The sequence below is a fragment of the Delphinapterus leucas genome, chromosome X, assembly GCF_059928025.1.
Source record: "Delphinapterus leucas isolate spDelLeu-1000000601 "Yukka" chromosome X, BTC_Dleu_Yukka2, whole genome shotgun sequence".
Taxonomy (NCBI): domain Eukaryota; kingdom Metazoa; phylum Chordata; class Mammalia; order Artiodactyla; family Monodontidae; genus Delphinapterus; species Delphinapterus leucas.
In genome coordinates, this window is record NC_143150.1 from 43,523,523 (window position 1) to 43,548,303 (window position 24,781).

Genomic DNA, 24,781 nt, shown 5'->3' on the forward strand with positions numbered 1-24,781 from the left:
TCAGGGTAATGATCGTAAAGATGTTCAAAGAACTCAGGAGATGATTGGATGAACAGAGTGAGAAGTTTTTAACAAAGATTTAGAAAATATGAAGAAGAACCACACAGAGAAGAATACAATAACGGAAATGAAAAATACACTACACGGAATCAACAGTAAATGAAATGATGCAGAGGAATGGACGAGCAAGCTGGAAGACTGAGTAGTAGAAATAACTGAAGCAGAATAGGAAAAAGAAAAAAAGAGGAAAAGAAATAGGACAGTTTAAGAGACCTCTGGGACAACAGCAAGTGTACTAACATTTGCATTATAGGGGTCTGAGAAGGAGAAGAGAAAGAGAAAGAGAAAGGGGCAGAGAACATATTTGAAGACATGACAGCTGAAAACATCCCTAACCTGGGAAAGGAAGGAGATATCCAGGTTTAGTTAGCACAGAGAGTCCCAAACAGGGTCAAGCCAAAGGAGACCACACCAAGACACACTGTAGTTAAAATGGCAAAAATTAAAGATATCAGAGCAATTGGAATGAATCCAACTGGATCACGGTGTATGATCCTTTTTAATGTAGCGTTGGATTCGGTTTGCTAATATGTGGTTGAGGATTTTTGCATCTATATTCTTCACAGATATTGGCCTGTAATTATCTTTTCTGGTAGTATCTTTGTCTGCTTTTGGTATCAGGGTGATGGTGCCTTCATAGAATGAATTTGGGACTGTTCCCTCCTCTTCAATCTTTTGGAAGACTTTGAGAAGTATAGGTTTAATTTCTATGTATGTTTGGTAGAATTTACTGGTGAAGCTGTCTGGTACTGGACTTTTGTTTGCAGTGAGGTTTTTTTGTTTTGTTTTAATAACAGATTCTATTTCACTTCTAGTGATTGGTCTGTTCAAATTATCTGTTTCTTCTTGACTCAGATTTGGCAGGCTGTATATTTCTAGACACTTGTCCATTTCTTCTTGGTTGTCTAGTTGTTGGCATATCACTGTTCATAGTATTCTCTTATGTGTTTTGGTTTTTGTGGCTTTTTTTTGTTTTTTGTGGTATTGGTTGTTGCTTCTGTTTCATTTCTTAGTTTGTTTATTTGAGCCCTTTCTCTTATTTTCTTGGTGAGCCTGGCTAGAAGTTTGTTGATATTCTTTGTCTTTTCAAAAATCTAGCCCTTGGTTTTATTGATCTTTTCTATTTTTACCTCTATTTTATTTCTTTCCCTCTGCTCTCTCCCAAAGAACTGACTTTGGGATTTTTTTGATTCTTCCTTTTCTAATTCTTTTCCTCTTTCTGTTTATTTGAGATTTTTCTTGTTCCTTGAGGAAGGCCTGAATCGCTATGTACTTCCCTATGAGAACTGCTTTTGCTGCATCACATAGATTTTGGACGGTTGTGTTTTCATTGTCATTTGTTTTGAGGTATTTCCTGATTTCTTCTTTGATTTCATCACTGACCCACTGGTTTTTTGGTAGCATGTTGTGCAGTCTCCATGTATTCGTTGTTTTCCCATTTTTCTTTCTGTGGTTGATTTCTAGTTTCATAACACTGTGGTTATAAAAGATGCGTGAAGTCATTTCTATCCTCTTAATTGTGTTGAGGTTTGTTTTTTGACCTAGTATGTGGCCTCTCCTAGAGGTCGTTCCTTGAACGCTTGAAAAGAATGTGTATTCTGTTTATGGGGGTGATGTAGTGTCCTGTAGATATAAATTAAGTCCAAGTGGTCTACTGTGTCATTTAGGGCCTCTGTTGCTGTGTTGGTTTTCTGTCTGGAAGATGTGTCCATTGATGTCAGTGAGGTGTTAAAGTCTCCTAGTATCATAGTATTCCTGTTAATTTCTCCCTTTACGTTTGTAACTATTTGTTTTATATATTTAGGTGCTCATATATTGCCTGTATATATGCGAACTAGTGTAACATCCTCTTCTTTATTGATCCCTTTACATTATATAATGTCCTTCTTTGTCTTTATGGACTTTGTTTTAAGTCTATTTTGTCTGATATCTGTACTGCTAAGCCCGCTTTCTTGTTGTTTCCATTTGCATGAAATAGCTTTCTATCTCCTCACTTTCAATCTGTCTGTGTCTTGTGCCCTGAAGTGAGTCTCTTATAGGCAGCATATTGTACATTCTTGTTTTATTTTGTTTTTTTATCCATTCAGCCACTCTGTCTTTTGATGGGAGCATTTAGTCCACTGACATTTAAAGTAATTATTGATAAGTATGTACTTACTGCCATTTTAAACCTTGTTTCCCAGTTGACTTTGTAGTTCTCTATATATTTCCCTTTGGCCATTTTAATTATGCTACGTCTTGGTGTCACTCTATTTGGGTTCTTCTTGTGTGGGACCCTCTGTGCTTCCTGTACCTGGATATCGGTTTTCTTCTTTAGGTTTGGGAAGTTTTCAGCCATAATTTCTTCAAATACATTTTCTATCCCCTTTGCTCTCTCCTCTTCTTCTGGTACCCCTATTATGCATATGACTGCGCACATTATGCCTATGATTATGCATATTACGCATGCTTTATATTATCCTATATAAAGGATAATATAATGTTTCATATATTTCTTATATAATGTCTCATATGTTTTCTTCATTTTTAAAAATTTGTCTTCCTGTCTGCGGTTCTGATTTGGTGATTTCCATTACTCTATCTTCCAGATCACTTATTTATTCTTCTGCTTTGGTTAGTCTGCTATTTATTGCTTTTAGTTTGTTTTTTGTCTTGGCAATTGAGTTGTCTAGTTTTGATTGATTTCTCTTTAGAGTTTCTAGTTCCTTGTTGCAGAGATCTGCATGTCTATCAATAATCTTTCTTAATTTCTTTAGCCTTTCTCTTACCTCCTTTCTGAATCTGGGGACTAGTAGACTGGTGAGGTCTCTTTCATTATTTGTTCCTTCAGGGGATTTCTCTTGTTCTTTTCGTTGGGAAGAGTTCCTCTGTTTTTCATTCCACTTAACTTTCTTTCTCTCTGAATTTAGGAGAAGCATGAATCTACTGTGTTCTTGAAGGGGTGTTTTTAGGTTGGAGGATCCCTGTGTAGACGGTATGAGTCCAATATTTTTCCTGCAAGGGCTGGTTTTGGTGTGGGTACTTGCCATGTATTTCCTTAAAGTGTGCTGGCCCTTGTTCCCTTGATAGGGGGTGTGTTTGGAGTTGTGTTGACCAGAGCCTGCACTGGTTGTTGGCTGGGGCCTCCTCTTTGCTCGATGGCTGTCACAGCCCTGTTGGGGCTGGGGTCTGCTTCCCAGCTGTTGGAGTAGGAGCCCTGAGGGTCAGGTTCAGTCAGGTTCCATTGCCCCTGAGCACATGCCCAGATGCAAAGGAGGTGACCACTGAAGCTAATGAGGTCCGTGTGGTCACCACAAACCTATGTGCCTCCCGTGCAGGCATCTATGGTCCTGCCCAGAAGCAGCCCAAGGTTGCATCCCTTTCTCTGTTGTGTTTTCATCCCAGACCTAGTGCTGGGCTGTGGTGTGGAGTAGGCTGGTGCTGGCGGCCGGGGCCCTGTGGCTGCAGGAATTGAGGTGGTTGTGCCGCTGCCTGGAACCTGGGCTTCCTCTGTGGCAGACCTCTCCCAGGACCTGTCAGCTCCAGATCTGGCTCCAAGCTATGGTGTAGTGTGAGCGGAGCAAGTGTGCTCCCACCGTGAAATGAACGGCTGCATACTGCTGCCAAGAGCCCGTCCAACCGAGATGCAGTGCCCAGCTGCTGTGCCTTTCCATGGTGCCATCTGGTGCATGTGCTGGCAAAGTCCACCTTGGCCAGACCTGCTCCCGCTGTGTGCACACTGACAATGGGCACTGTGGCAGGACATGCCCCCACTATGTGTGGGCTCACCATGGGCTCCTTGGTTTGGCCCAGACCGTACCCCAGGCCCTCCGGGCTGTCTCGACACATCTAGATCAAGTCCTCTCCCTGGACCTGTATACCTAAGATTCAATGCTCAGCTGCTGTGTGCATCTGAGGCCCCACCACCTTGTGTGTGCTTTGGGTTGGGAAGTGCAGCAAGGCAACAGCCGCCAGTGCCAGTCTCTCTCTGCCCTGATTGTTAGCAAGCCAGCATGCATGCACTCTTTGTGAGTAGAATTTAGGCTTTTGCAGCCCCTCCAACTATCCCAGCGGCTTTTCCAGCAGGCAAGGGGGATCCCCGGGGCAAGCGTCTGCCTATGTGTATCTTTCCTCCTTTACAGATCTCTCCCAGGGGTGCCAGGACCGTCCTCATGCCTTTAAAAGTTTTTTCTGTCCTTCCTGGATACGTAGAGATATTCCTTGCCGCTTTGGTTGTGTAGGAGATCTTCTGCCAGTTTCCAGTTGGCTTTCTGTGAGAATTGCCTCACATGTAGGGTTATTTTTATTGTGTTTGTGGGGAGAGGTGAGCTCCACATACTCCTACTCCACCATCTTGATTCCCCTCCCTATTTGGGAGACTTTGAACTGCATCAAAGTGTCCCATATAAAAACAGATACACTAGACTAAATTAGAATTTCAGAATCCAGTGATAGTCAACTATTGCAAGTGCCTGTCAGATTTTAGAGAGCACAGGATATGCAATGTTTTCCCAGATTTTGTGGGAAAAAAAAGGTAGAGCATCATGTACATTTTAGATTATCATTGGACCCAAAGAGGCTACATGAAGTAGATAATTAAAAATCATCTGGTGATGTTATGGAAATGCAAAGTTCATTGATAGAACTTAGTCCTCAAAGCCTGCTTTTATTCTAACGGAAACTGGCAAAGGTCACTCATTTACATCATATGGGAACATATCCACCAGCAGTAGATGGCAGTGTGATATCGTAACAAGAAAACAATGTGGCTGTTTACATAAAAACCCATCTCACAATGCTTTCAAAGACTATAGTTAGAATTATTTGGGGGTGTGTGGCAAAAAAATAGTTACAATGAGTGGATAACAAGAGCCAAGCTAGGACCACTTCAATTCTCCCTGTCTAATAATTTTTAAAGCCTTGAAACACACTTATTTAATTGTTAAGTGGTTTTCACGCGGATGCGATTTTCAAACTGTACCAGAGAATCATACCATCACAAATGACATAGTTTATGAGCAAAAACCCTGTAAGGAATCCCTGCCTTCTCGCCCCTTTCCATCCTTTGGCCTCAAAAGGAGTTTTCACGGTGGATGTAATTTTCTGTTTAGAGGCTGTGGTAGTCCCCAAGAATGGGCTCATCACCTAGAGCTGTTAAAATTTACACTGTGCTGGGGGAAGGGAGCACACTGAGTACTCTGACAGGGAGCACTATCTACAATTGTTTCTCTTCTTTCCCATTGCTTGACACTGACAGTAAAGTCACTTCTAGTTAATTAACGAGCTCCTTAAAGGAACAAATAAAAACATGTTTCGATTACCATTTCTATAAAGGCACAGCAATATCTCATAAGTTCTCTTGGATAATGTTACCAGATGAAGTCAATTTTACTTTCTGAAAGTAAATTCACATAGGATCTCTACTTGAGTTGTACATATTTGTGTTTGAACCAAAAGCATTTGAGTATTTGTGTTTAATTTAGCAGCATCACAAATGTCTGTTATTCTCCTTTCCCATTTCTCTGTGTTAAACAAAGCCACTAGCACTGACCTCCTAAACGTCCACCCCAAAACAGAAATATAAAAGAAGTAAAAGTTGTTCCCAGTAAACCTTGCCAAACAACATTCAAGAAGAATAGCTTATCAGCCTGCCTCACCTAAACAAACACAGCACCTGATACATGCAGTACCTAAACTACCTAGCTCATATAAGTTGTGTTCATACAGGTGTTTACCCATAGCCTTAGCATCCCTTCCCCAATGTATGTTACAAAGAGCTGACGGGCACCCACTGGTGTAACTAAATATATTTTTAAATCCTAAAATAACTCCTGGTAATCATCGCAGGGAAAGAATAAATGATACGACCTTTAGTTCTGACAGGAGAATATCTGACCCTTCCCAAGTAAAGTTATAATTAGAACTCCAGGGTTTGCCTTTTGGTGAAAGAAGTTGACCTCAATCACCATTAGTGGATTTGTCCATTACGTAAGCTACAGTTGGAACAGACATCAGGTCTTGATGTCGGATTCCATCCAGTGATTGTATATAGATGCTTCCTAAATCCATCTTGAGGTTTCATAATAGGCTCTATTGTAAACACGTGGCTCCGTTTTCATACCCTGCATTTACATGTGTCCCATAAATAATTTTCCAAAATTATCTAAGTAACAGCAATGTGCCCAAACAGAGTCACTCCAAAAAATCACTACTTCCTTCAACAGGCTTAGAACTACAAACACAGTCTGTTATCCTTACTAGTATATTCAAATTTAACCATGGTGCAAAATTTGGTCTGTTGTGTTTTCTTCAGGTTATTTATGTAGCCATGCCACGTTGCAGGGTGCCAGCAAAATAATCCCACTGCTTGTATAGCATTAAGTTTGCCTAAGCCAGCAAACAGGCAAGATCACATCAAATCTGTTTTGGATATACAGACAGATCTTCAGTTTTCCGTACAAATCAGCAAAAGAGGTGTTTGTAAAACTGCAATAAGAAAAGAAACACCAAAACTATATTGTATATTCTCCTTTCCCTTTCTCTGTCCTTTCTAGGAAGATGCAAACAAAAATATAAATGCGGTAATATCAAATTCAGATTCTGCTCACTTTTAACTTTTGGAATTCCGTAAAGAGCCATAAAGTCTGCAATATTTCTCTTTAGAGAAAAAGAGCCATAAAGTCTGCAATATTTCTCTTTAGAATGTTTAAAAATAAAAGAAGAAAACGTTTTCAACTAACGTCTAGCATTTTATACCAACTTTTATATATAGAAATACTTCACTTATTAAGGATGTTTATATTTATACCTTAAAATGAATCCGAGGGCCTTACCTGGCTTCAGCTTGGATTAGTTCTAATTACTGGTAGTACTGGAAATTATTTAAATGGCACTTTAAAAAGGTCCTCTATGATCTCAACTTTTCAGTAACTGCGGATGGCTTTCCAGTTAGTCTGAATAAGGACGGCTGAATTATTCTTAATTTTCTTTGGAGACTCTTGTGGGTGATCAAAACACAAAGTCTGGAGCCAGGGTGCCTGGGAGTAAACCCTGGTTTGGCACCTATAGGTTCGGTTACCTCTTAGGCAAGTGACTTAACACATCTGGGCTTCCACTTTCTCATCTTTGAAAACTGGAATAATAATCATAGTACCTCATTTATAGAATTGCCAGTATTAAAGGGGTTGACGTTTTAAAGTGCCTGACACATAGTAATCATTATATACATTTGTTTTTCAAATTAACAGCTAAAATTCACTTATTGAGTTTGCTTTAATTTCTCTTAGACTTGCATGAAATTGCGGCAACAAAGCTTACCTGTACCCACCGCTTAGGTTTTTGAAGTGGTCCCTAAATTATGGCAATGGTTATGGATTTAGGGAGGACCTAGTCCATTGCTATGTGTTAATTTATGTGTTGAATTTCACGTATTATTAGGAAAAAGAATTAGCACACGAAAGAAGCACATTAGCACATTAAAAGGGGGTTGGGGCAGGTGAAGCCAGCTTGTGTTCTGAGGAAGATCATCCGGAGGCACCACCATCAACGGGAAGCCCAGGAATGTGGGCAATCTCAGATCTCCAGGTCTCGTGAAGAGAACGGCCTCCTGAAACATGCAGCCGGGACAACCCTACTGTCACTATCCTACACTCAGGAGGCTGACCCAGCTTTTGAGCACCGTGGGCTCCTAAGGCTATGGTCACGCGGATGCGGCCATCAAGTGGCGGGCCCTGACAGTTATGTGGCAGGCCCAGACCTACTGGCCATGTCAGCACCATGGGCCCTTAAACCCTGAGCTCGTGTAGTCTCTCTGGACCTATTGCCACTATGATCATGTGGTAGATCCAGCTTTTCAAGTTGCTAGAGCATGGCAGACTCCTAAACCCTGCCCATCATGTGGATTCATCCTGTCATGTGGCCCTCACTAGCTAGCGGCATGTGGAAGCCTCAGCCCTCCAAGTCACAAAGGTGACCTGCTTCTGAGAGTCATATGGATGCTATGGTCGGTCACATATCCCCTTGGTCACACATCAGGCTCAGCCATCTCTATCTCGTGAAGATTGCTGGCTACCAGAATCTTCAGATCCCTGAGTCAACACGGATGTGGCCGCTACCATCACATGGCAGGCAAAGTGCCTGCCGTCATGTGAACACCGCACCTACCCTTCGGCTGTTGGTTGTGTATATTCTGCGGTCATGGGACATGCTGTGGTCTCCTGAGGCTCAGTTCTCTCGGTCACAGTTCACGATTGAGAGCTCCTGAACCCTGAGGTCACCTGCATCCTTCTACTCTGTGGCCTCCGCCAGCCAAGCCCCTGGAAGTCAGGTAGGGCCCCACAGCGGCGCATTACGTTACGTTACGTTACGTTACGTTACGTTACGTAGGTCCTGCAGTCACGTGACGCCGTAAGGTCGCGACCGAGGGGGGCGCCCTTTCAGCGTGTGGAGAGCCTGCCGAACGGTGGGTAGCTCGGCTTAGCCTTCTGAGGAGTCAGACCAAGAGGTGAAGAAGACCTTTAGAATTAAGGTACTTGTCCTGGCTGAGGGGGAACTTTGATGAGGCTCTGGCTCTGATGCCAACCTTTCCACCGACTTTCATATCCTGCCACGGTAGGTGGTAGACGGTAGGCTGTAGTCCGGTAGGAGGGGCGCCCGCCGGTACTAGAGGTTTACTCAGAATTGGCGGGACAGCGGGCGGCAGGCGTTCATGGGCTGCTCTCGGCAGCTAGGCTCGGGAAACTGGGTGGACCCCTCCGTTCCCCCTTCGTTCCCAACCCCCACATTAAAGCCCTACTCTTGCTTATCTCTCTTCCATATTCGTATTCACTGCCTGCCATGTGATGGCGTCCTCTGCGCTCCTCAGACCACGTTTGTTATTAGGAACACCAGAGAAATCCTAGATGCCAGTTCGTATCGATGATTTCCAATCTGATGTGAATTTCTGTCTCTTAATTTGTTCTGTAGAGAGAGGCAAGGAGAGAGACTTTGTTTAATTTGATATTTTTTCAGTAAAAGTGTGGAAGTAGCCAGCACGTTAAGGTTCAGAATTTGTTTTCTGTATTTGCTTTGCCGATCAGTAGCTTTTCAAAGTGTGTGGGGGGTGGGATGCCATAATCTTTTTCTGCTTGGACTCTCTAAATGGCTTATATTAGTCCAGCCAGACACTATTGGCTTCTGATTTTCCTCCTGATTTTCTAACCATTCCTTGTCACATTCCTTGAAAGCTCTCCCCTTTCCTTCATGTGGGAAAAAGCAGTGAATTTATTTAAGAAAACCATATTAAGTAAAATTATAGATGATACATTTCACAAAAATCACGTAGATGGTACTTAATGAGTAAAATGCAGCAAGTAAAAGATGGTGTTTACATTTGTGAGGGATTTAAATGTGGTTTGAGAGATGGTTAAAGGGGTGATACATATATTTTGTATTATATAATAGCCATTTCTTTCCTCTCATTTCAGCACTTTCAGGTTTGCTCTACAAGACACTATGTCTGACAGACAGCAGCAACAGAAATGTTTTTATCCATTGAAGAAATATGGGACATACAATAATGAAGGTAAAAAGGATTTCTATATTGTCATATTTTTAAGATAATATGCCACTTGAATCTCAAAGAATAGGGTAGTGTCTTAGCTTGTTCAGGCTGCTGTACTAGAACACCGTGGACCGGGTGGCTTACAAATGACAAGAATTTATTTTTCACGGTTCTGGAGTCTGTGAAGTCCAAAATCAAGGCACCAGTAGGTTCAGTGTCTGGTGAGAGCCTGCTTCCTGGTTCATAAAGGGCTGTCTTCACGCTGTATCCTCACATGGCAGAAAGGGTAAGGGAGCTCTCTGGGTCCTCTTTTGTAAAGGCACTAATCCCATTCATGACGGCACCTCCCTCGTGACCTAATCACCTACCAAAGACTTTACCTGCAAATACTGTCACCTTGGAGACTAGGTTGGTACATAAACATTCAGTCTGTAGCAGGTAGTTTCCTCAAACTATATGGGAATGGAACATTTTTCCACAGACCACTGTGGAAAGTACTAGTGTTCCTCAGGAAACCTTTTGGGAAAGCCTGTTCAAAGTAAATCTCTTCTGCCGCATTAATACCTTGTACCTTTGTTTACTAAGAAGAATGTATGCTTACTAATAATTATAATATGTTCTTCTCATTAAGAAACCACTTATTGCTAGCTCATGCTATCTTATGTCATTAGTCATTCTCTCTTTTGCTTAATCTTTCCAGTTTTTCATTCTTTACATATAACCTCAATTTATGTTTCTGATATCATGACGGCAAGCAATAAGTGCATATGTGCTAGTCATTAGGGAGTCTTAAAATTAAAATAAAATGCCCCACTCTTGAAGAGATGATACAACTTACCCGTAAGGATGAGTGGATGAAATAGCTCTCATTTTATACCAATTTTCCACACTTTTTCAAAACTAGTTTGTTATTACTATTTAATCATTATAGCTGCCGTTTTTTGAGTTCCTGTTTTATGTCAAGCACTGTGGCAACCTTGTCATACCAGTTTTCTCATTTAATCCTCAGAAAAATCCTGAGAGGATGTTAGTTTAATTTACAGATAAGATACAAGAATCAAGATAGGCTAGATTATGCTGTGGTAATAGACAGTCCCCGTATCTCAGGGGCTTATTCCTCACTTGGACTACATGTCCATGGCAGGTGCATGCCCCTCACAGGATGGTAGACTTTGGGGGTCTGAGCCATTCTTACTGGAATGACTTGGAGGCCCAAACTGACAGAGCAGCCGTCATCTAGAAAGTTGTCAGTCTCTGTGCCTGAGGGGAAGAGGACCCTGCAAGGTCTCAATCCAACAAGCATATGTTCTGGCCCAGAAATAGCACATGTCACTCACAGCCCATTAGCCAGAACCAGTCACATACACAGCCCTGTCCAAACAAAGGAGGTCAAGAAGTACAGCTCTTCCAGGTCGCCGGAACAGGGACAAATGGAAACACATGGCAAACAGCACTACCGCACGATGGAATTGAGGCTCAGAGAGGTAAACTACTCGCCTAAAATCACATACGCAGTAAGTGACAGAGCTTCACTGGATTATTCTATCAAATACTTGACAAGTCGATGTCTGAGATTGCTTGTGTCTGAATCACCTTGATGAGGGAGGTCTCTAGCCCTGTTCAGGCACCCGACGTAGTTGGTCAGCCGGGGGACTGCGGTAGCTGCTATATAGCTCCCTTTTACGCTTTCCCCTCGGCAACGTTATTTCGGAAGGAAAGTGGGTTCTTGCAAATGACTCTGACTCTTCCTATACACCGTACATAGACCACATGCCCTTACTGCTCCCTTTAAAATGTGAATTTTTCCCTTTCATTGCTGGATTTTCCTGAAAACGAGTTGGTTGCCCGGCATTCTCCAAAGGTCACCAATAAGGTTCCTCTTTGTTGTTGTTATTGTTGATGAGTGTCATTATGAACTCCTGGCTTTTGAACATGTTGGTGGGCTTCAAACCACTGTTATGTGGTGTTGAGAAGAGCAGTGAAATGATTTGACTTGCTCTCTGCTGCTGGGTTGAAAAGAGACAGGTAAGGGAGCCAGGATGAAAGCAGAGGGGCCAGCTGGACAGCAGTACAGTCCAGGAGGTAGCTGTTGGTATCTTGGCCAGGGTGGTGGTAATGAAGGTGGTGAGAAGTGGCTGGCTTCTGGACATACTTTGAGAGAGGGGCCGAGAGAATCTCCTGACCAGTTGGATGTGGAGTGTGGGAGAAAGAGAGCACGCCAGGCCCCCTCCGAGGTTTGGGGACTGAGCAAGTGGCATTTGTGGGTCAAATGCCCTATCTGTGTTTCCTTTCACTTCCAGTGCCACACACGGAAAGTCCCAAGGTTGTGAGTAGCAGGATTGCCCTGACAGCGGGCCACACAGGGAAAGCAAGGGCTCCCCAGAGGAGTTCATCTGAGGCCTGGTTGTAATCAGTCCATCGTGGAGTGATCAGCAGTGGGCGGATCTTTACTCATAAGCGTGCCCTGAGACAACATGGAATAGTTAATGTACAAAAGGCACAGCACACAAACCTAGAGGACTTTAAGTATTACAACCCAAAGGAAGCTGGTTTCTATCAGTGTAATTACCATAATCCTCCCTCCCCACAAGCCACTGGTATGATTATCTGCTGGTTCACTGTTTCAGTGGAATGCGTTAAAAATAAAATATCCATAGTGAATTCACCCATGGGAGAGAGAATTGACACGATCTTATTTCTGCAGGTGCCGAAAAACTTCCAAATCTTTTCCCATGGTGAATTAGATATGTTGGAGGGGAGAACTTGTGGGTGGAGGGGTGAACAGCAACACAACTCCTAGGAGTGAAGACAAGGTGAGATATAACCAGGACACTTTCTAAGCGTGGCTGTAGCTTCAGTATCCAGTACAGTAGATGTCAGAGTAAAGAAAATGAGCAAGAGCCAAAGAGAGGCCTTACAGAATGATGAAAGGATCAGGACACCAGGGAGACATAAAGTTCCTAAATGTGTACGCACCAAACAACAGAGCCTCAAAGTACACGAAGGAAAAACGGGTGGAGCTGAAAGGAGAAAGAGCCAGATCTATATTTATAGTGGGGGCCTTCCACACCCACCTCCCTCTTAGCAAGTGACAGAATTACTAGAGAGGAAATCAGCAAGGATATAGGAGACTTGAATAACACAGTAAACTAACGAGATCTGCATGACTTAAAGAGAACAGTCCGCCCACCAACAGCAGAGTACAGGTTTTTCCCCGAGGGTCTCTGTAACATTCACCAAGTTAGACCATCTCCTCGACCATCAGACAAGCATCAGTAAATTCAGAAAGAATTGAGGGACTTCTCTGGTGGTGTGCTGGTTAAGAATCCGCCTGCCAGTGCAGGGGACAGAGGTTCGAGTCCCGGTCAGGAAGATCACACATGCTGCGGAGCAGCTAAGCCCGTGCGCTTCAACTACTGAACCTGCACTCTAGAGCCCTCGAGCCACAACTACTGAGCCCGCGTGCCACAACTACTGAAGCCCGCGTGCCTAGAGCCCAAGCTCCGCCACAAGAGAAGCCGCCGCAACGGGAAGCCCGTGCGCCACAACGAAGAGTAGCCCCCGCTCGCCGCAAGTAGAGAAAGCCCGTGTGCAGCAACGAAGACCCAACGCAGCCATAAATAAAGAAATAAAGTTATTTAAAAACAAAAAAAACAACACTTGAAATCTCCCAGAGTGTGTTCCCTGGCCATGATGGAATCAAATTAGCCACCAGTAATAGAAAGGAAAAAGAAGAATCCCTAAACACTGGGAAATGGTGGTTGACACATCATTCCAGGTTATCATTCACACCCTTGTTATAAAAGGGCTGAAGTTAGGAAGAGTTGCCTGCTGAGCTGAAAGGCATTTCAGGCTGGCCCAATAGAGAGCTCACTCTGGCTTTTTCCAACAGAGTATTGTTCAGGGCAAGGCTGGAGGGAGGGAGACAGTTCAGGAGGCCGTTACATCAGTGCCACCTGACATTAAAGCTCCAAGTGCACTGGCAAAGGAAGTCCAGCTAGCTTGCTGGTTGTTAGTGGAATCGGTTTGGTGGCTCATTGGATTTGGGAAGCACGAGACAGGTATTGGTGTGGTTGCTGGAAAGTCCTGAGAGAAGGCAAGATTCGGGTGCCTTCCTGGTGTATATGACTGGTGTCCAGTCTAACCCATGGATGCATACACCTCGGTTCTTTATCAGTCCTGCTCCACTGTTTTAAAAGTTTCAGTGCAGTTGTCCTCTCCTCCCTCCTCTTCTCCTCCCTCTTTGTCCTCCTTGTCGTCCTCTTCCTCATCCTGCTCCTCCTCGATTCTTCCCCTGATAGTGCCATCTGTCGGATAAGGCTGTCCTCTCTGGACAGGCAGAAGAGTGTCCTTTCCGAGGCTTGTGGGACTGGTCCCTTAGGCCAGGTTGGCACTTTGCCTGCCCTACCATGCTGTTAGCCTAACACATGGTACGTGGTATGTGGACCACAGATGTGTCTGCAAACTTGTATTTTTGTTCCTCTTTTCAGAATACGGTGATGGTGGTAGACCACCCCAAGGAAGAAAGAAAGGTTGGAGTTATTTCCCAGGTAATTCTGGCGAGAGGTGCCCTCATTATGAACATGATAGATGTGAGCCTCAGCCCTCACACCTCCAGGAGGATGATGGAAACGTGGTGAAGAGGGATGTCCAGGAGGACCCCGAAGTAAGACAGTAAGTGGCCAGGCAGCAGGGTTTGTGCACAGCAGCCCCTGGGACTATGCACCTCTCTCATGCTCCGTGGACTTGTTTTTCTTCTCTCACTACAAAACTGAAGCATGCTAGAAGTGAAATAATGGTTGAGCAATCCTAATTGTAGTGCTGGTGTCAAAGAGACGAGGGTGTACAGAAGACTTTCTTAGCACTTATGGCCACTCACCGTCCTTCTCTCCACATGCCCCCTGCAGCTCTAACTGTACCATCCGAGGCAACAAGAGAGGAGTGAGATGGCACAGTGAAGGCCACATGCATACTACTGTGTGGAGAAACAGAAAACCTCTGGAGAGAGAAATGGGGGAGAACACACAAGATGGAACCCCAGGGAGCTGGTTCAGGGTCACAGTGAGTATCCTGAAAAATGTATGGAATGTGCAGGAGAGAAAAGGCAGGGGGAGTTGTGTTGGTCCCATGTAGAGATGCTGGTTTCTTTCACTGGGGACAGTTTGTAATCTGTCCTTTTTATTACCAGGAGTTAACAGTCTTGTTCATCTAAGGGCAGGTTCAGAGAAGCAATGTAAAGGGAACAGGCTGACCGTGAGGAGAACGGAGGAGCCCGTCTCAAAGCAAAGGTGGAAACTACTGCCAAGGATATGGAGCAACTCCACATTGGAGGTCTCAGTTTGGCAAGCTGAGTGTGGGAGACAGAGAGTCGAGCCTCTGGAGACCTTGTCTGAGGGACAAGCAGTGTGTGCGCTTGGTAGGATCTCCTGGAAATTTATAAAAGGAAGATCATCTCTGACACCTTGATTATGTGGAAGAGAGTTTGACTGGAGAGAAAGAGTATTTAGGAAATCCATATTACGCACACCCATAAGAAATCATGCCAGTGGTCCCTTCTTTACAAGCCCTTTCAAGCTCAGTAGAAGGCCGGAAAAGAAAAGAAAAGTTTCGTCCTCCAGCCTAAATTCCCTGTTGTCTGTCCTCTCTCCCATGCCTTCTTTTCATCTTTAGATTCCTTGTGGGATAAAGTATGACAAGACATGGCTAATGAAGTCAATCCAGAGCCATTGCAGTGTCCCCTTCACTCCAGTGGACGTAAGAGAGGATGCCGAAGCCAGACGCGTGGGCACAGGGAAGGGGGAGAGAGAGAGACCTGGTTCTGCAGGGTCTGTTGGCTTCTGATTCTATTGCTGTTGCATTCAATCCCTGTAGTTCCACTTTATGCAAAATGGGGCTCAGTTCTTTGTCCAGGAAGCTAGCACTGCCTCTGCATTGATGGATGTCAGCTACAAGATTCGTGACGAGGAGAGCCGAAAGGTGTGTGTCGAGGGCGTTACGTGTACCTCATCCTGAGGAAGGAGTACAGGCCAGGGGCTGGTTGTCTTCTTTGGAACTAGAGTTCCTGGTGCTTACCCCACCTCTTCTTCCTGCAGATACCTGTCTTTGTCAGCCCCTCCGCTGTTCCCTACTCTGTGCGGGATAAGTTGAAGCCAGAAGAAATGGAGCAGCTAAAGGTAATGGAGACTCACGGCAAGTAGTGTGCCAGCGCTCCGACCCAACTCTCCTTCCTCCAGACCCCCGTCCCCCTCGCCCCCGATTTCCCTGCCACCACCACAGCCTCAGAGCGACTCTCTCCATCTCTCTCTCCGCAGCTGACCTTGAGCAAACGATTTGATGTCTCCCAGCAAGCTCTTGATCTCCAGAGGCTCCGCCTTGACCCAGGTACTGCTGACAGCAGTAATTCTAGGGCGGGTGAGGGCAGAGGGTTCTTCCTGGAGGGAGACTTAGGGATGGTAACGTGGGGAGGGGCTGGTGCTGGCCCCACACCCCACTCAGCCATCCTATTCCCTCCCCTCTCCTTCCTGAAGACTTGGTGGGCTATGATATTGATATATTTCTGAATCGAAGAAGCTGCATGGCTGCCACCCTGCAGGTCATCGAAAAGTATTTCCCTGAGGTGAGGCTGTAGGCCCAGTGCTGGTATTAGGGTAGGGCGTAGAAGAGATGGGGTGGAGGGCACATTTGTCTCCAAGGTCCTAGATAGTAACCTTCACTCTACCTCTTCTTGCCCCAAAGCTGTTGTCCTTGAACTTGAGCAGCAACAAACTGTACCAGCTGGATGGCCTGTCTGACATTATACAGATGGCCCCCACGGTCAAGATCCTGAACCTCTCCAAAAATGAGGTGAGAAGAGGGAGCCAGGTCAAAGTTGGGTTGAGAGTAGGGGGGGCATGTTAGTGGCCATCAGAGTGATGACAGGAGGCAGGTGAAGGTACCTGTGTGGGAGGGAGGGGTCTGGGGGTGCAGGGATCTGGATGTCCCTCTTTCCCTGGGATTCCTTTTCCCACTTCTGCCCCATATTTCTCAGCTGACGTCTGTGTGGGAGTTGAGCAAGATGCAAGGGCTGAAGCTTGAAGAGCTGTGGCTGCAAGGGAACCCATTGTGTGACACCTTCCCGGACCAGTCCACCTATGTAAGGTCAGTGTGAACACCCTGTCACCCTTCTTGGTGACCTTCACCCATGGGAGCCTAGACTATCTATGACAGTGCCTCTTTGCCAAAGGTGGCAGCCCTGGTCTTCTGGGAGGATCACAGGCCCCACCTTCTGCTCTCTCTGTGCCTATCACCGGTGAGGAGTTTCCTTCCCCTGACCTGCTCACCTCTGCAGGCGCTCTGGGGTCTGTTGCCAGCTCTCTGCGCCCAGCTATATTCCAGCAAGACCTCCCAAGAGTGTGCCCCAGGAAGCAGGGCTTCTCCTCCTCACCAGGACCAGGAGCGACCAGCCTTGATCCAGATGCTGGCGCCCTGGACTGAGAAGGGTACTCCAGTCCAGGGCCTCTTGCTGAGAGAAGCCTTCCTTCTTCGTGCTGAGATGGGGTTTGCCTCCCCCGTTCTGAGAGGGGCCCTCTTCCCCTTCCTCCAAAAGGATCCCCCCTCCTCTCCCAGGTTGACATGGGGGCTTTCCTGTGCCATGCTGAGGGCTGAGGCCATGGGTGGCTGCTGTCATGACATCCATTCTGCTGGCCCAGTGCCAGGAGCTGGACCCTCCTTGGGAAAAAGCAGGGCTCCCTGAGTCAAGGGGCCAGACGTGGGCCCCCGCCAGTGATCGGAGGGCTTCCTGAGGCAGGAGTGGAAGGCAGAGGGCAGAGGTGGTAGAGGAGACAGAAGGACAGGCCTCTGAGGGGCACTTCCCATCCCTCCCTGCACACGTCACATCATCCCGCCTGGTCCTTCACAGGAGCCCTGGGCAGCCTGAGACAGGTATGATTCCTCAGATAAAGAACCAACTCAGAGAGGTGCAGGGGTCATCGGGAGAGAAGACGGTGATCATCAGAGGGGGCCATGGATCCTCAGCCCCATACTGAGCTGGGACCTGACCCTCTCCTCTTTCTGAGGAAGATCTGCCCCCATGGCTGCTCGGTTTCCCATGCCCAAGTCTGGCTGAGCTCACACAGGTGACAAAGTTTCAGCTAGCATCCAGTGGGCCCCCAGCCCAACATGTGCATATTTTCCATTCCTACCTGGTGTTTTTGGGCGATTCTGGGGCAGGTGAAGAGCCGCAACAGGTGTGCCGTTTCCCCTTTCTTCTCTCTTCTTCCCTGACCCCGACCACGGGAGAGCTTCTTTCCCTTCCCTTTGTTGCCTCTCTCTCCCCTGTCTCTGTGCCCCTATGTCTCTCTCATCTCTCCCTTCCTACCTTCACTCCCTTTCTGTCTTCATCCCCTCCATCTCCCTCCTTGAGCCCCACCTCACTCACCTCGCGGGCCCAGCATCCTGGGCCATCCCTGGGGGGTGTCCGGGTCTTGCCAGAGTGCTGGACCCCCAGTGAGGTAGCAGAGCCCCGGGCTCCCACTCCATCCCCTCTTCTCCCCACAGCCTTCAGTGGGGCCCTGGAGGAAGGGAGGGAGGAGAAGGAAGCCCTGCAGCACGGGTTTGAAATGCTGGTCCCTGTGGCACTGGAGAAGGGAGTCCGAGTAGTCTGGGTGGGAGCTACCTAGGCGATGGAGAGGAAGGGAGGGAGGGAAGGAATATTAAAGTGAAGGTACTGAGAGAGATGAGGAGACAGTGCCTTTCAGACAGTAAGATGACAGATGCTCAGTGCTCAACAGGCAAGTGGACTGAAAACCCCTAAAATCAGGAGCAGAGGTGGGCAAAGGGTGCTGCTGGTGGCCAGAACACACTGATCTCTGTTTATGGTATTACTGTTTTAACTCAAAGGAAGCATTGCAACCTTGAACTATCAACCACCTGTTCTCTATTTTTGGTTTTGGACAGGGCCATCAGAGAATGTTTCCCGAAGTTGTTACGCCTGGTAAGTGCCTACGAAAATCATTGTCTCTTTCGAATGTCGGTGGCCTCTGCACCTGCCCTCAAGCCCTTTGGGTCTTGCCTAGATCACATATTAGCATCAGAACCTTAAGCATTTTGGGGGACATGGACTTCTGAAAATGACATGGATATACTTGCTGGAAAAATACCCATAAGTACACACACGCACACACACAAGTTGAATATAACACTAGAGACTTCCAGGACCTCATGATGAAGACATCCACTGTAAGCTTTCCCATGGAATTTCCAGGGCCCTTTCACACCTGACCTCTGACCCTCACCCTCCTGGGCCCATCCTTTTTCCGGATCATCCAGCACCACTCCCCTGGTCTCCACTCCTGACTTCCTCTTCCCTTCTCCAGGATGGCCAGGAGTTACCGTCACCAGTGACCGTTGACGTTGACACTCCCTACATAGTAAAGCTCTGCAAGGTGAGGAAGAGGATCAAACAACATTTGGGGTGTTGCAGGGAGGCTTTATCTACTGCATAGTCTCAAGTGCCATTTGATTCCAGGGAAGCTACTTTGGATCTGATGAGCTGAAGAGCCTAGTCCTGCAATTCCTGAAGCAGTAAGTACCTCAGGGAAGCTGAGCAAGGGAGGGAGGGCTAGGACAGGTGAGGCCACCTAAGCACAGGTCTGCTCAGGGGAGTTTTCAAGTCTCATTTGAGGTCCAGACCACAGAGATAGACTGTCTTCATTGCTCCTCCTTAGGTACTACTTGATCCATGACTATGGAGACAGACAGGTTCTCGCGGGTGCTTATCACGAGGAGGCCTGCTTCTCCCTGACGATTCCCTTCCACCCCGAGGACCCAGCCCCGTGAGTATCACAGCACAGGCTGTGCTCCTGGGCCGTGTGGCTCCCCAGCAGACACAGGCCAGCTCCTGCAAACACCCACCACCCACTGTTGCTCTTTGTCTCCTAGAAGCAGCTTGTGCGAGTATTTCAAGGACAGCAGGAATATGAAGAAGCTCAAGGACCCCCGTGAGTGTGTGATGGGAAGACTGGGTGGGAAAGGGCGGTGAAGGGGTCAATCATAGGGCCCAGGGCGTGGCAGCCCCTGACCTTCGCTCGCTTCCCCTCCCCTCACAGACCTGCGGGTCCAGCTGCTGAAGCACACAAAACGTGTCATTGTGCACACTCTCTGTGTGTTGCCCAAGACTCAGCATGCCTTCAGCTCCTTCGTGGTGGACACGTGGTTCCAGATGGTGAGCGCCTGCTTCCTCCCTCGGGCGGGCCCAGGAAGCCGCAGGTGGGTGGGAGGTGGAGGTGGTGACTGGGCGCCTGGGCTCTTCCCTTTCAGAAATCATTGCTCTGCTTCTCCGTCAGTGGGGTGTTCAAGGCAGGTGAGTGTGTGTAGACCCCCAGCGCAGATGCCCCACTGCTGCTTCCCCCTGGCCAGGCTCACTCCCAGAACCACCTAGCTTCCCTGACCCCTTCCCTTCCCTTCCCCTTCTCTTCCCTTCCCTTCCCCTCCCCCTCCTGTCCCTTCCCTTCCCTTCCCTGCATTCCACCCCTCCCCTCCCCACCTGCCCTCCCCCACCTCCCCTCCCCTCCTCTCCCCTCCCCTTCCCCACTGTGTTCTCCTGCCCTCAGGCTTCCCACAGACAATCCAGGTCTGAGCTGTGTCCATGCCTGTCTGCCCTGCACACCCTGGGTGTTGGGGACACAGGCTGTGGCGTTTGGTGGCTCTCAACCCAGATACTTACTCTGAGAACTTGGGCCGTTACCTAAGGTCTCAGTTTCCTCATTTGCAAAATGGGGTAGTAGTATCCACCTCTTGGGCGCCTGTGAAAAATGCATCCCGTGAACTTGTGTAGTGGTCGTCAGGGGCCCTGTCACTGGGCGCAGACTGCTCCTACAGTTGCCCTCCCCATTCCCGACACCCTGGCCCCCATGAACAACTGCCCTCTCAGCATGAGTGTCCAGTCACACCCTGACTGGGGACCGCCATGTGAGCATGTACAGCACGTGTGGCTCTAAGGGGTACTGTTGTTTGTTTGCTGTTGAAGTGGAAGGAAGTTCTAAGGGCTGTGTGCGTGCCTTCACCCGGACCTTCATCGCTACCCCTGCCCGCTGCGCCAGGTGAGAGCCCTGTTGTGGGTGGGAATGCCTATCCCCGCCTGGACTCAGCGGCGTGGGAATGTGGTGGTGCAGACCTTAGGTTTACTCGGCATTGTGGAAAGCCAGCAGGGGGATCCCAGGAGCAGTGTAGCTTAGTGGTTAAGAAGAGTATGGGCCTGGAATCGGCCTATGCGTTCACTCCTTGACCCAACACTCACTCGCTGTGTGACCTTGGTCAATTCACATGACCTCTGTGTGACTCAGTGTCATCTTCCGAGAATGGGGATCAGACTGTCCACTCCTTGCACTGTGGTAAAGGGTAAATGCGAAATTGCCCCTGGGTTGGGGATGAACCTATAAATCAAGTGAAGGTGGTAGACAGTCCCTCCAAAGGTGGGCTCTGCGGGGAGGGGCAGAGGTACCAGTCAAGGAACCTGGGAGACAGACACAGGAGGGACGTGGAAGGAATTTGGTTGCTGAGTGCCAGTGGGAGCAGAGTCAGTATTGGGGGTGTGGGTGTGCATCCATCAGTTGTCTGAGGGCCCATTTTTCCTTCAGTCTGTGCATCGTGAATGACGAGCTGTTTGTGAGGGATGCCGACCCCAGTGAGACCCGGAGTGTGTTCTCCATCCCACTGCCTACACCCACCTCCAGCTCCATGCACCCCCTCTCCCAGCAGCAGCAGGACATCATGCAGGCATCCTCCACCCCATCTGAGATGAACCGCTAGTGGTCTCAGAAGTGAGTGCTGGGGTTGCATGGGGATAGGAGGGAGCTGGGAGGAGTAGAGGAGTGATTAATGGGAACTTGAAGGTAATTTGTTTTCCTTGTTTATTTCAGTCATTTTTAATCTGACCATTTCATTCGTGGTACATATAAAGCTACCTAGTTATTTTGAGCAGCCTTGTATTATTTTTATTAATTTCATGGATGCTGCTTCTGTATTAACAGACAGTTGGGTGTTCAGGAGTGTGCATGAGGTTCATTCCACTGTATATATCACAGTGTATGTGGAGGGGAAAAGAATCATTACCCCAAAACATACCTCCCAGAGGTAACCGTTGAATGTTTTCACCTTCATCATATCTTCCTGTAAGTTTGCTTACGTAGGTGTTTACATATTTATTATGCACGTTTATATATTTCTATATTTATCTACAGAAAATGAGATCTCATCATGAGAGAGAGAGAGAGAGAAGGAAATAGAGAGACTGAGACAATGAGAAAGAGAGGCTTGTGGCTGAATGGGGAAGAGGGGTCCAAGGAGGGATTATTTAATCTTCAGTGCCTTGAAACTTGAGCAATTTAACAGCTAATGTGAAGGAGCCATCTCAGCTCATTTTTAACTCTTAAATTTGCCCATATATTAATTTTCCTTCTTATCTTATTTCTACTACAGAGCTAATGAGACACCTCAAATGGAATAGTATAAATTTTAAGCCGAATATATATTTAGTTATTAGTGAATGAAAGAAGGGACAATTGTATTTCAATGAAATGGTAGTACTTTTTAGGTTTTTGTCTCACAGGGAGGCAGCAGATGGTTGAAACTGTGGTGTGACGTGGCTGGATGATGCATGATCTGAGGACCCCTGCACTGTTGAATGGGAGACAGGTCTAGAATTTTCCTATAAACGTATTAACAGGCGGAGCAGTCCAGGAGCAGCAGTTAGGCAAACACTACGGCTTGCTGCCCTGGTGCCATCGCTCACTGAGCTCGCTAGGTGAATCAAAGGCAAGCCTGTCTTCCCAGCATGGGGAACTGGGTTAGGGTCTGCTCAGAGGCACGATGTTGAGCAGCTCTTAGGAGCTTCTGAGTCTCCCACGAAACTAGAGATCCTTCTGTCATTAAAACTTTGAACTCAAGGCATACCAGAGAGAGATTTGCTTCCTTCATAAAGATATCTATATTCTCATTAGGAGAAACAATGAGAAACACCTTTCCACAGTGCCTGCCTTAGCCCCAGGTTTTCTCATTCACCCGTCAGGACAGCTCTGTGTTAAAGATTAGTCCCATTTCACAGATGACAAACTCCTCCTCATATAGCTTCTATCACCTATCCAGGTAAGTGGGAGTTTGGGAATGAGGTTCCATCCCTCGCCCTCTCTAGAGGACAGTGGAGCAGCCTCCCTTTTAGACAGTGGGCTTCCAGGCCTGGAGAAATGGTCCTTTTGTTCTCCCCGGATATAACAGGCCCAAGGGGTACTCCCTCAAAACCCCTATTGATGAATATGATAGTGCACATACATGTGCACATGCATTCATTAACTTGGAAAAGCATTCATTGTGCTCAGTTTCACGGGGGAGGTAAAGTAGAACCAAATGGAATTGACAGCATATCTCTGTGTGTGTGTGTGTTTGTGTGTGTGTATCGACGGGCTGTGTATAGGAAATGTATAAAGTCATTAGTGATAAAAGTACAATATGTCAGGTAAAAACGTGGAGATGACATACCTCTGAGAGGCAGGCACTTCCTTCTTTACCTCAGAGTCCCCCTTCCTTAGTGTGCAGGACAACTTTTTTTTTTTAACATCTTTATTGGAGTATAATTGCTTTACAACGTTGTGTTAGTTTCTGCTGTGTAAGAAAGTGAATCCAGTATGTGTATATATATATATATATATATATATATATATACATATATATATATTTATATATACATATATATATATATATATATATATCCCTATATCGCCTCCCTCTTGCGTCTCCCTCCCTCCCTCCCTAACCCACCCCTCTAGGTGGTCACCAAGCACCGAGCTGATCTCCCTGTGCTATGCGGCTGCTTCCCACTAGCTGTCTGTTTTACATTTGGTAGTGTATATAAGTCCATGCCACTCTCGCACTTCGTCCCAGCTTACCCTTCCCTTCCCCATGTCCTCAAGTCCATTCTCTACGTCTGTGTCTTTATTCCTGTCCTGCCCCTAGTTTCTTCAGAACCGTTTTTGGTTTTTAGATTCCATATACATGTGTTAGCATACGGTATTTGTTTTTCTCTTTCTGACTTACTTCACTCTGTATGAGAGACTCTAGGTCCATCCACCTCACTACAACTAACTCAGTTTCATTTCTTTTTATGGCTGAGTAAATATTCCATTGTATATATGTGTCACATCTTCTTTATCCATTCATTTGTCAGTGGCCACGTAGGTTGCTTCCATGTCCTGGCTATTGTAAATAGTGTTGCAGTGAACATTGTGCTACCTGACTCTTTTTGAATTATGGTTTTCTCAGGGTATATGCCCAGTAGTGGGATTGCTGTGTCATAACCCTCTTGCACTGTTGGTGGGAATGTAAGTTGTGCAGGACAACCTTTGAGGACTGAGGAAGGTAGAGGATCTTTTGTATGAGGAGAAAGCCCTTCAAGGGTCAGGTGTGGAAGTTTCCACGGGGTACCTATTCCGATACCCAGAAGCCAAGAGCAGGGAGATGGCAATGGAGAGGCAGCTCTGGTGGTCTTCAGTGGGGAGGGAGCTAATAAGGGTATAGTCCTTCATCTGGGCACCTCCCTGGCAGCCCCCAGGTCGCCACTGTCTGCAGCTGAGAACCAGGAGTGCTGTTGGGTAAGAACCTTCCCTGAGTCATGAAAGGGTGGGCACAGGGCCTGGCACCCAGAGAGAGTCCAGGGCTTGTCTGCTTACTTCACCTCCATTCTCTGTCTTCACTTCCTGTATTCTCCAGCCTCAGTTGGGTTCGTCCCTAACTTTGTGCTAATCACCACTCCTACCATTCACACTTGGCTGGGTGGTAAGAAAAATAATAATACTCATAAAACTGAAAGAATAAACCCACAATAGTAATAAAAGATAGCAACAATTATAGCACACATATTAGATAAATTACTTGCTCAAGATAAGTCAACCAGCCAGTAATGGTTCCCAGTATCAAATCCTGGTCTTCTGACCGAAAAGGCCCCACCCCTAACCCCTGTTTCTATATTGAGTGTACTTCTATGTTAGGACTCAGGCCGACACAGGGGAAGAGACTCAACCCAGGTCCTGTGGTCAGTTGATGGCTCCCTCTGTGTGTGTGTGTGTTTGTGTGTGTGTATCGACGGGCTGGACATACGTTTGATGACTTCTGTCTAGCTGACCTGTTCCTGTTCTTTGCTCTTCTGTGCTAATCCTTCTTCCTGGGGCTCAA

At 46.7% G+C, this 24,781-nt stretch overlaps 1 pseudogene across 1 annotated transcript; it reads left to right on the forward strand.

Moving 5' to 3' along the window:
• The first annotated feature begins 11,619 nt into the window (after nt 1-11,619).
• LOC149744224 (nuclear RNA export factor 2-like) lies at nt 11,620-22,798 on the forward strand (annotated as a pseudogene). The gene is made up of 20 exons (XR_016391437.1): nt 11,620-11,814; nt 13,473-13,641; nt 14,071-14,254; nt 14,488-14,641; nt 15,251-15,334; nt 15,452-15,556; nt 15,673-15,753; nt 15,892-15,961; nt 16,108-16,196; nt 16,316-16,423; nt 16,608-16,717; nt 18,515-18,551; nt 18,934-19,002; nt 19,086-19,141; nt 19,285-19,392; nt 19,499-19,557; nt 19,666-19,781; nt 19,877-19,919; nt 20,586-20,658; nt 21,196-22,798. The product of XR_016391437.1 is annotated as a nuclear RNA export factor 2-like (transcript).
• The last annotated feature ends 1,983 nt before the right edge of the window (nt 22,799-24,781 follow it).